Source organism: Clarias gariepinus, chromosome 22, assembly GCF_024256425.1.
Source record: "Clarias gariepinus isolate MV-2021 ecotype Netherlands chromosome 22, CGAR_prim_01v2, whole genome shotgun sequence".
Classification (NCBI taxonomy): domain Eukaryota; kingdom Metazoa; phylum Chordata; class Actinopteri; order Siluriformes; family Clariidae; genus Clarias; species Clarias gariepinus.
Genome location: NC_071121.1, coordinates 4,647,569 through 4,659,275, shown reverse-complemented (window position 1 = coordinate 4,659,275; position 11,707 = coordinate 4,647,569).

The following is an 11,707-nucleotide window of genomic DNA, read 5'->3' as shown; positions in this document are numbered from 1 at the left end:
AACATTAACTTCGAGCTAGCTGCTCTTTAGCCAAAATGAAGTTAAGTTAAAGTAAAATTATTCAATGAATTAGCCTACAGTTCTCAAACTTTCATTAACCAAGATTTTTTCTATTTTAAAAAAAGTGAGACAGTTAAAAATTGGATAAGTTTCATATGCTAGAGAGATGGGACATCCCATCTACAATGCTACACCAATCTTGCATTTGGACACAATGGTGTAGACTGGCATTCAGAAGATTCCAAATAAAACCATTTCAGAATGACAAGAACTATCCAAAACCATGCATGTTGTGAGGCTTTTATTTTTGGGACTGTTAGAAGAAGAGCCCTGGTGAAAACCAAAAAAAAAGCTACAGTAGAATCCATAACCATCCAAACAACTATAAAGAACCAGGTTGCACTCTTAAATAAGGGTTTCACCAGCACCTTCTTCAAATTGTCCAGTTTGTCCTTAAGAGGAAACACAGGGTACAGCTTTTAACAAAAGCTTTTCAGTAGAACATTTTGTAAAATCTTAGTACATTTGAGGAACTTTTTTTTTTTACAAGAATGAAATTTTGAAAGAGTCATACGCAGTAAATTCATCACACACTCTTGTGTTAGAGTTTCTTAAGGATCCTTATTTATTCATGTAAGATCTAAGACATTCAATGTTCTATTTGTTGGTCTTAATGGTTCTTTGATTTGCTTTTCTGGAGAAACCTTTAAAAGTTCTCCCCAAATCACTACAACTCCTTTGTTGTCCAAGAAACCCAAGTAGAATATTTTTAGAACACAAATTACAAAACCATTGCAGGCTGTTTAATAAAGGAAATGTCACAACCTTTTTAAAAAGATCCTATCCAAAGAACATTTGAAAAACACATTGTGTACAAATAAAGGAGTTCTTCTAGCACCTTTAAAAAGCATGTAACAAGTTTACATTAAAGTTACATGCTGTCTTTCAGAAAAAAAGAAGGAAATTCCAATCAGGAAGATTTAAGGAAGCCTACAGCAGAACCCTTCAGGAACCCGTAAAAGGAATCCAGTGCCTATTCTTTGCAAATATCCCTTAAGTCCATCTTCAATTTTACATTTTAATCTAGAATTTTATAAAGAGTTCTTTGGTTTGGTTTTTGTGAAAAACCTATTATTCTAGCTGGAAATTTACTGCAGATGTTTTTTACTCTAAGAAAACTTTCCAAAGAAGCTCTAAAAAAATCCTTTACATATAGAAATACGGTCTAAGTTAATGTTTCCTAAAAGAGGAAAAGGCTTTGGTTTGTCCCTCAGATGGAACCTTTAAAGAATATACAGTGTGTTTCCCATTCAGAAAGCTTCAACCCTTTTATGAATCCAGTAGCCTTTAGCAAACCATTCAAAGAGCCTTTGTTTGTGGGCTGAAATGTTTATTCTACTGGAACTAAGAGATCCGTCTTTGCAAATGGTTTTTGTGCCATGTCCAATGAGTGAGGGGAAAAAAAGTTCATGTAGCACAATAAAAATACTTCATCTTGTTCCTTTGGGGAAAATACTTGTAAGTTTAGGTACCATCTGTCATAAGAACCCATAATTCTCTATAAAAAAAATAAGAAAAAAAGGTAAAAAGTGGAGAGTTTTGTCTAACACCTTTAACAGTTCCTTGGTTTGGTTCCTCTCCTAGAGTGAATCATCAGAGTGTAAACAAGTTCCTCATATAACCCTGCTGCAATGTGTTATTACTCTTTTAGAAAGGGTTACAAGTTGAACCCAAAATTGGTTTATTGGTTTGTCCATTGTGGGCAACCGTCACATTACATGTCCTTCCACTTCCAAAGTAGAGTAGAATCAAATGGAACCCGTTTAGGAACTCAGACCCCATCACCATCTAAAGAAAACCTGAAGTACACAATTTTTCTAAACTAAAGTACAGTAACAGGAGGTTCCTCGAAAAGAAGTTTAATCAATGGATAAGGATACATTAGCCAGTGGTAGAACTCCTAGACCTACTAAAGTAGATTGAAGATCTAAGATGCTGCATGTGACTGGACTAGAACTTTCTTTAGTTCTGCAGTAAGGTAAAAGATTTTCCTCTAAGGTAAACCTTTCTAATGGTTCCATGTAGGCTCCTACAACAGTGGCATTACCTATGAAAAAAGAAGAATATAGGAACATTATATGACCCAAAGGTTTCCCCGCCAAAAAAAGATTTCTGGTATCTGCATGGCTTTGTGTGAAACAATTTCTTTAATTTACAAGAGACTGTGTGGAACCCTTTTAGAATTAAACCAGTGGACAGGAAGAGTCACTATATACAAATTCAAATTTCAAATTCAAATTTTATTTGTCACATACACAGTCATACACAGTACGAAATGTAGTGAAATGCTTATACGACTGCCAGTGACCCTAAAAGAGAATTAAAGTTTACAATAAGAAATAAATATGAATAAAAGAAATATGATAGAAAAATTAAATAGAAAAATTAAATTAAACTAGGAAAAATAGAACAAAAAATAAAAATAGAAATATGCTAGGAAAAATAGAACTAAAAATAAAAATAGAAATATGATGTACATAAAAATAGAAATATACTGTACAAATTGAAATATACTGTACCGGGTGTGCAAATATGCATAGAACAAAGTGTCTTTGTGCAAAGTTATTAAAGTGTCTTTGTGCAATGGTCCAGGATGTAAACGTACAACATGTAGTGTAGATATGAAGGAAGGTGTGCGTGTAATTGTCCATAGGTCCATGGATGTAAAAAGATTGATTGATTTATCAATTATGAAAAGATTGTGTTAGTTCTGCATAGTGGGTATACAGTATAATGTATATACTGTGCAAAAGTCTTAGACACTATATTATATGCTGTACCAATTTTGTAATATATGTTTATCATGTCTGCATAATTACTGTATGTACAAAATCATTCAAGATTTCCATTATTTATTAACTTAAAAATAAATAATTAAACGAAATTACAGGAGAATGTATGCAAGGCTGTAAAGAAAAAACACGTAGTTCAAGACAGACCAGATTTTAAATGGAAACAAAAAACCTTATGTACGCTTCTGGGATTTGCATAAAAATAGAAAGGAGCGAGTCTGACAAAGTTACCTGACAGACAGACAGACAGACAGACAGACTCCACTTTATTTTAATTACCAGAAGAACTCATATTCTCCAGCATGCTCAGTAAAACCTAACAACTGTTTTACTTATAAAACTGCACAAATCTGTGTCTAAAACTCCTGATTTTAAGAAATTAGTTTTCACTCCAAATATTGACTGTTTATTTTATTACTCCTTATTACTCTTTATAGAAGTTTCTTTTATGCAGAAACGTTTTCCAGAGCATCTTTTGCTTATGCCATATTTTTGTATGTGTCCAAGACTTTTGCCCAGTACTATAAGTTAAACAGCTGTTGTACTGAGCTTGCTGGAGAATATATATATATATATATATATATATATATATATATATATATATATATATATATATATATATATATATATAGAGAGAGAGAGAGAGAGAGAGAGAGAGGTTTCATTGTGGATAGTCTTGATATTTGATTTTTTTAAAGGATTAGAAGGAATAAACATTTTCATTTAAAATGATATCTAGATAGAATTGAGAATAAAATCTAGATTTCATCTGTTCCTTTATTCTAAAAGTTTCATGATGTGGTCAGACCTGTCATCACACATCCTTCAGTGCCTGGAAAGTACAAACACAACACATTGACTCAGCAGCGTTTTATCAATGTGTATTAGTTGTGCACAGTTTTGAATATGGTGTGCATTGTGTGTTTGTGCTTTGTGTTTAAGAAGAAAAACTGCACCTGGCTGACAGACAGACAGACTCCACTTTATTTTAAGCATTACCATCCTTAATTTTTACAATTTTACATTTTAATCTTGCATTCTGAGGAATTCTTTGGTTTGGTTTTAATCCAACTTTCAAAGGACAAAGAAGCCCTGAAAAATCCTTCCTCATCTATATCTATAGAAATAAGGTTTCTTGAAAGATGAACCTGTAAAAGACCATACATAGAACCATATAACAGTGTGTTTTCCTTGCAGAAATGAAGAAAGATTCTTTAAATTAGCAAATTAATTTAGCAACATATTCAAGGAATATTTGTGAGTAGGCCATGTGATGAAGTCTCTACACATCACCATCTGGCTGTTTATGATTATTGCAGTTTGACTGATTTAAGCTTTCATAATGACAGCAGATGATGAGACATAAATAGCACACACCATGCCTGCCTTACACACACACACAACAGAAATCCATTAGTAAGCAGAAATCATAACCAACAAGACTAAACAAAATTAAGTATTTTAAAACCTCAGCGTTTTTTTGTCAGTATTAAAAAGAATGAAAAGAATGTTGCTTTACATACGCTCACCATGAACATGAGTGTCTTAGAAATATTGGACTTTCATTCGTTTCTTTGGACTGGTATTTTTTTCTAGGGAAAATAATTGTACAACATACATCTTTAACAGAAGAAAGTCCCAAAAATTTGGTGTACTTTGATTTATTCTAGGTTTTCTGAAACCCAAGGGTTAAAATGATGCATACGGTTTAAGTCATATCATCCCCTTAGATTATTAATTCAGTTGTGTTGAAAGTCCAAAAATGAATTTTAATTTGCCAAGTCCAAGAACTTTCAACTTCCTGTTAGTGTAGAACATTGACTACAGATGGAAGCCTCTCAAACATAAAACAGGGTTTGACAAGCAATGATCGGACTGGCCCACACACGTCCAGATCTGAGAAGGAAGATGGTCGACTCACATGAATCAGGAAGCTGTTTCTAAGCAAATTGCAAATTTGATTAGTTCAAACGATTTTTAAACAACATAAGCACAGGTAATTGAGAGGAGGAGTCACTTTGACAAGGTCTAAAAGAAAAAGTGACCCTGGAACTAAAGTGAAATCAACTTTGATGGGCAAGGGACAAACCACCAAAGCACAGAAACGCCAGTAAATGCAAGCTGTTGAGACACCAGTGTGACTGTCTACAGTCAAGAGATTTTCATCACGTGGACTGTAAGGCTCTCCTCCCTTAAACTTGACTAAAGAAAGTTCAAGTTATTGGGAGGTGGAGCCACGTTCTGGAGGAAGCCACGTTCTGGAGGAAGATCTAATATGTGACCCTGAGCTGGGATGAAATTAAGTCGGATAGTCAGGAACAACCCAGGAACGACCAAGCCAAAGGAATGACATGAATTGTGAGCTGTTTGAACACCAGTGTGACGGTCTACCATCAAGAGTTTTACATCACCGTGGACTGAAAGGCTGCCGTCTCTCAAGTTTGAGAAGTTTCCAGCTGACCTGATGGACAAAGAGAAAGCCTTCTGAAGAAACGTTCGAAGCGATATGTTTGAAAGAGGAAAGGGGCTGTGGAACAATCAAGAACGAGGAGTACCTTAAAGTTCTTCACCAGTACCTCAGATCATCAGTTAGACAATTGGACTTCTGGACAAAATTGAGTGTTACAACATGACAATGACCCCAAACACACAGCCAACCGTCAAATATCTAACCAAATATGTCGGAATAAAAGATCTGTCTTCAATACAATCTTCTCCATTTAAATTCTCGCTAGAACAATTCACTCATCTAGGTGTTGTAGTTACCAATAAATACTCTTCACTTTTAAAAGCCAACTTTACATCTTTAATTTCCAAATTGCAAGCTAATATACAATAAATATTTTGACCTCAGATACTTTATCTATTACAGAATGTTCCAATCTTTTTGCCTAAATCCTTCTTTAAGCGATTAGATTCGATTATTTTTCCGTTTTTGTGGGTGTATAAAAATCATAGAGTTAAGAAGACACATCTGTTTAAATCTAACCAAGAGGGTGGTTTGGCACTCCCTGATTTTCGCCTTTATTACTGGGCTTTTTACATTAGATTAATTTCAATGTGGTTGGATGATCATGATGTTCCTTCAAATTGGCTCCAAATAGCTTGTGATCAGTGTTATCTATACAGTCCGGGAGCGTTGATTCTTTCCCCTGTAACTCTTGATTAGTCTACCTACAGTAGTATTATATTTCGGAGTATACTCCGTATCTGCAAACAGGAAAAAGAACACTTTAAGATAAAGTCATTGTTGTTTTTAACTCCCATTGCTAAGAATTCATCATTTATACCATCAAAACTGAATGGGACCTTTGTGCAATGGAAAGAAATGGGTGTACGTAATAGAGGGGGACCTTTTCATGGATGGTGTTTTGATATCATTTAGTCAGTTCCAGCAGACATTTAAACTTTCTCAGAGTCATTTCTTTAAAAATTTAAAATTATATACAGCTTCATCAGATGATATATAACCCTCTATTATTGATAATGTCTTGGTCTTGATCGTAAAGGAAGTAAAAAGACATTATTAATAATTTATGATCTCCTACAATCCTTTGATTCTCCTTCTACTAGATTCCTTAAGGAAGGGTGGGAGAAAGAACTAGGAGTGAAAATTTCCGATGAAACACGACTGTAGAGTTTAAAGGATATTAATGAACATTTTATCAGTTCTAGACCTCGCTTATTCAGTTTAAAATTATTCAAAAAGAAAACTGCATAGAATTTTCCAAAATGTCTCACCTCTCTGTGACAAATGTAATTTGGTAGATGCTGATTTGTCCCATAGTTTTATTTTGTGCTCCAAGAGTTATTGGAATGGAATTTCTGATGTCCTCAGCTAGACTCAGAACATATTATTACGGGACTTTCTGAACATACACATCCGTTATCAAGAGCACAACACAAACTACTTGCATATAGTTTAATTATAGTCAAGAAGTTACTATTATTGTTCTGGAAGAAAAAGGAGGCTCCTACACTCAAGTTATGGCTTGGAGAAATGATTTCCACTCTACATTTGGAACCAATTAGATACTGTCTGAAAGGCAAACTGGAGCCGTTTGACAAAATCTGGCATCCTTTCTCTGTTATCTTGGTGGAAACTCTACAGATACAGATAAATAATACATTATTTGTTAATGTGATGCTTTAATGTTTCATCATACTTTATATTTCAACTAAACAGGTCTGGTAAGGACGGGTTTGTGATTAACGTTTTTTTATTTTATTTAATTATTTTTATTTTATTTTATTTTATTTTATTTTATTTTATTTATTTATATTATTATTATTATTATTATTATTATTATTATAGCTTTCCTCTAGTTTCAATTGTATTTGTATTTGTAATGGAAAGGGTTAGGGTTAGACTCAAACCTTAGGGAAAGACTCAAACTTTGTAAGCTTGTTAATCCATCTTCTAATCTTTGTCTCTCAATTAACCTTATTTCACACACACACACAAAAAAAAAATCCAACCAAACATTTGCCAGAAACTTGTTGACGGCTATCAAAAGCCTCCACAAACTGGCTAAAGGACATTCAAATCCAAAATAAGTGAAACATTGTACACAGAATTTTTGTGGTTTCTTAAATTGACCTCAACAGGTAAATGTTGTACAATCATTTTGGAACCGAAAAAAAGACGAGTTCTACAAAACCATTGCAAGCCCAATATTGCTCTGACGTTCATGTTCATGAAGAGTGTACTTCCAACCGCGAATTTAAATCTAATCATTTGAATATTATTGTTCTATATTCAAGTTTTTGTTTGATTAAAGCCCTGTGCTCACATGATTTATGTCTTTTGTCCTCTGATGTGGGTTTAAGCTAGTGTTCTAGCACTATCTATTCTCATGCCAAGTATTTCTGACAAGCTGGAAACTAGATACACACAGTAGATCACCAAATATATGAAGCACAGATCAGGTTAAAAACAAAACCACAGCACAGGACGTGAGCAGATGTTTTTATTGGTTTGTGCTCTATGCTAAATTTAGAGTTATCTGGCCAACTCTAACTAGCTAGCATTACATTTTGAGGGTATGATGAGCAGGTCTATTCTGTTTTAAGTGTCTACATGAGACCTGACAATATTTAAAGGTAGCAAATTATAATTTAAAGCATTTAAAGTGCTATATTAATGAGCTGTTAAAAATCGTGAGAAATAAGTTACAGTGTGTTCCTCCTTGTCATTAACAGTCTTTTTAAACTGAAATGATACACCTGGCAAATTATCCTTGAAACTCAATGGATAACTTGTCGCCAAGTTTGTCTGTGGTGACTTAGAGGTCCACCAACACCACTTGGACATTACAGGATCTCAGCTGGGAGTTATTGCCATGTACAGTCCTGGCCTCACTCCAAGCCATTTTCACATATCTGGGCCATTAAAGGAGCTCCTGGGGGGCCATTGTTTCGAACGAGGAAGCAGGCGGTCTGATCATGACTCCGGCGTACTGAGAAAACTTACCTTGATGGTATCCAAGCACTAGTGAAACAGTAGGATAAGTGCATTAGTGTAGCAGGGGATTATATAGAGAAATAAGTGGAGTTTTTTTTAATTGTCACATGTTATCAGTTATGTGCATGATGATGAAACATGAAATTCTTTAAGTTGCATTTGTGATTTGAAGCAGAATGTCGGGTGCATCGCTTCATGCGCTTCCCTTTTATCCTGACACGCCCATCGCTCTTGAATAGGGTCAGTCTGGACCCATCAGACCACCACCCATCACCTTTTTCCATTGCTTTAAAGTCTAATCTTTTTGCTGCCAAGCAAACCAAGGCCGTTTTTTTTCTCACCAGTGTCACTAAGAAGTGATTTACTTATGGTCTCACACCAATCCTTCATAATCACACTGTGTGCAGAAATGCTTTAACCTTTAATATTAAACATAGCCGTCATTTCTACTGTCCATTTTTTTTAATGATGCAACTTTTTTTAAAGTGTTTAAAAGTTTGATTTATAATTGACCACAACGTATGGACGCATTGAAACTGACAGTTCAGTACTATCCTTCCAGGTTTTTATTAATGTATTAGACAGTTCATAACCCAATTCAAGTCATTTCATTCATCTTCTAAGTCGTTACTTTTCTTGATCCAAATATTTTAACTTTTTTGGCCAGCCAGCTTACATAAAGAGGATGAAGTTCTTTGATAAAGTATAATAAATAAGCTTGAATAAAGTTATGTTTTATTATGTAACCAATGACGAATAGATTGTAAAGCAGATAGTATTTGTGGAAAACACATTATTTAAAAAAAAAAAAAAGAATGATGATTATGGCATAACATATACAGTTTCTTTTTTTTATGTATTATTGTTTGAGGCATCAATGGTTATCATCAGAACTGTAGTGGAACCTCCAGTCAACATACACACATTCACACACTACACGCAATCTTTGGGAACGCCAATTAATCTACCCTGCATGTCTTTGGACTGTGGGAGGAAACTGGAGTATGCAGAGGAAACCCACCAAGCACGGAGAGAACATGCAAAACTCCATGCACACAGACCCCAAGGAATCGAACCTGGACCCTGGAGGTGCAAGGCGACAGTGCTTACCACTAAGGCATATACTGTATTTAGGCATAATGTAAAAATAAGAAAATGACAAGACCAAATGAAAAGAATTGTAGAAATATTGTTAAAATTATTAGAATTATTAGTATTTATATAGAGAATTTATATATCATTGTTTAGCCCTAGTGTTAAACAACACTCAGAGGAAAAATACAATCAGTAAAATCAGATCATGGCTTTGAGATCATGACACGGAAAATAAAATGGTAATTGAATCGTCTTATACACAAGAACCGCGGTCAGACAGAAATGACTTCCCAGAGTTATTTATATCCTAATGGCTCTTGTTCTCGGACAAATTATACTGTAGTAGTGATTATATTCGGTATTCTGGTGAAGAGGTCGTTTTATCAGGAATTGACCAAAAAGTTCAAAACAACTTCATCTAACAGACATAACACGAAAGATCACAAACACACACACACACACACACACACACACACACACACACACACACATAAAACCATGTTCCTACAGATGACACAAATCCTCCTTAACAGGAGAAACAACAACCAGTCCTGTCTCCTTACCAATTTCTGTCTGGTCTTAAGGGCACACAGAGGAGTTATCATGAGCTCCATCAGAGAGCGCTTCTTCGGGGGTGAAAGATAGATTACTGTAAGTAGGGTGTGGAGGATGAATTCTGTGGAAGAATTAGACCCAGACACAGCGCAGGCAGAGCCAAATGATCTCCTCTCTGTTGATATTAATGGACCAGGCAGCAGGGACCACAAATAAATCAGATCAAACACTTAACACACTCTTACACACAGCATACTGACACAGAAACAGAGATGATACGCTCACTGATGTGGACAAATCTGATCATAGTGAGTCTCAGTATTAGGCAAATACAAACCTCCGATGTAACTTTTTTTCTTGTGCCACTATTTATTTAACAAAAATGAAGCCATAAAGAAAAAAATGCTACAGCATGTTGTGTAATGCTAAGTATCATTACTATTATTCAATAGCATGTAGCTCTACCTTTAGCAGCATTAACATGAAGTAATTAGTTCCTGCATGACGTGTAATTCTCTCACATCTTTCACGTCTATTCTTCTTTTGACATTGCTTCGGTTTATTAAGGTTTCTTAGCATTTGTTTATGCACAGCTTGGTTAAGGTCCCGCTTTGAGTTGGGTTGAGGATGTTGATTCACTCATTCATTTGAGATTCATTTGAGTTCAGATCCTACACCGACCTGGACCTATTTCTCAAGCAGATAGATCCAGCAATATCAAAACCCCTGTTGAAAATAATTAACCGTTCACTCAACAGTGGGTATGTTCCCAAATCCTTTAAAGTAGCAGATATTAAACAGGTAATAAAGAAACCTGACCTTGACCCCTGTCAGCTTTCCAATTACAGGCTGGTGTTTATTCTGCATGCTCTCTAGTGGAGTTTGGTGTTCCACAGGGCTCAGTTTTAGGTCCACTGCTTTTTTCTTTGTACATGCTTCCTCTGGGCAACATAATTCATAAACAAGGTATTAGTTTTCATTGTTATGCTGACGACACACAGGTATACGTCTCAGCAAAACCAGGAGCTGCCTGACCCATTCTGGTGTCCTGGTTCTGGTTGGAGATCTCATCACATGGATGCCCCGGGTGGTCTACTGTGGATGGTTCCACTTTTCCATGAAGACGGTCCTGTCCTTGGCTGATGCAGAGAGCTGTTCTCTGAGGCTTGATAGCTCAGGACTGGAGTTTCCAACAGTCTACCTGAGCCTCCAGGAACGAACTGGACTTCATTTTTACTTTAACACATCTCTTGACATACTGAACTTTCAGTTTCTGAAGTATGAGGCAGTATGATTCTGCATTGTTATTGATCTGCAGTATGATGCAGATCAATCCCTGCTAACCGTTATCACCCAAATAAGAAGGGGTTCCCTGTTGAGTCTGGTTCCTTTCAAGGTTTCTTCCTATTACCATCCCAAGGAGTTTTTCTTTGCCACTGTCGCCGTCATCCTCGGCTTGCTTATCAGTGTCAGGCTTATCATTTTGATTCATACACATTCACAATTAAAACAAACTTAAATAATTCGTTTAATTGTGTAAAGCTACTTTGCGACAATGTCAATTGTTAAAAGCACCATACAAATAAAATTTAATTAAATTAAATTGAATTGATTAGGCCAATCCAAAACCTTGATTCCTTTATTTGAGCACTTCTGATGTAGATCTGCTGGTGTGCTTCAGATCATTATCATGTTGCATGACTCAATTTTGCACATGCTTTAGCTGTCGAACAGATATCCT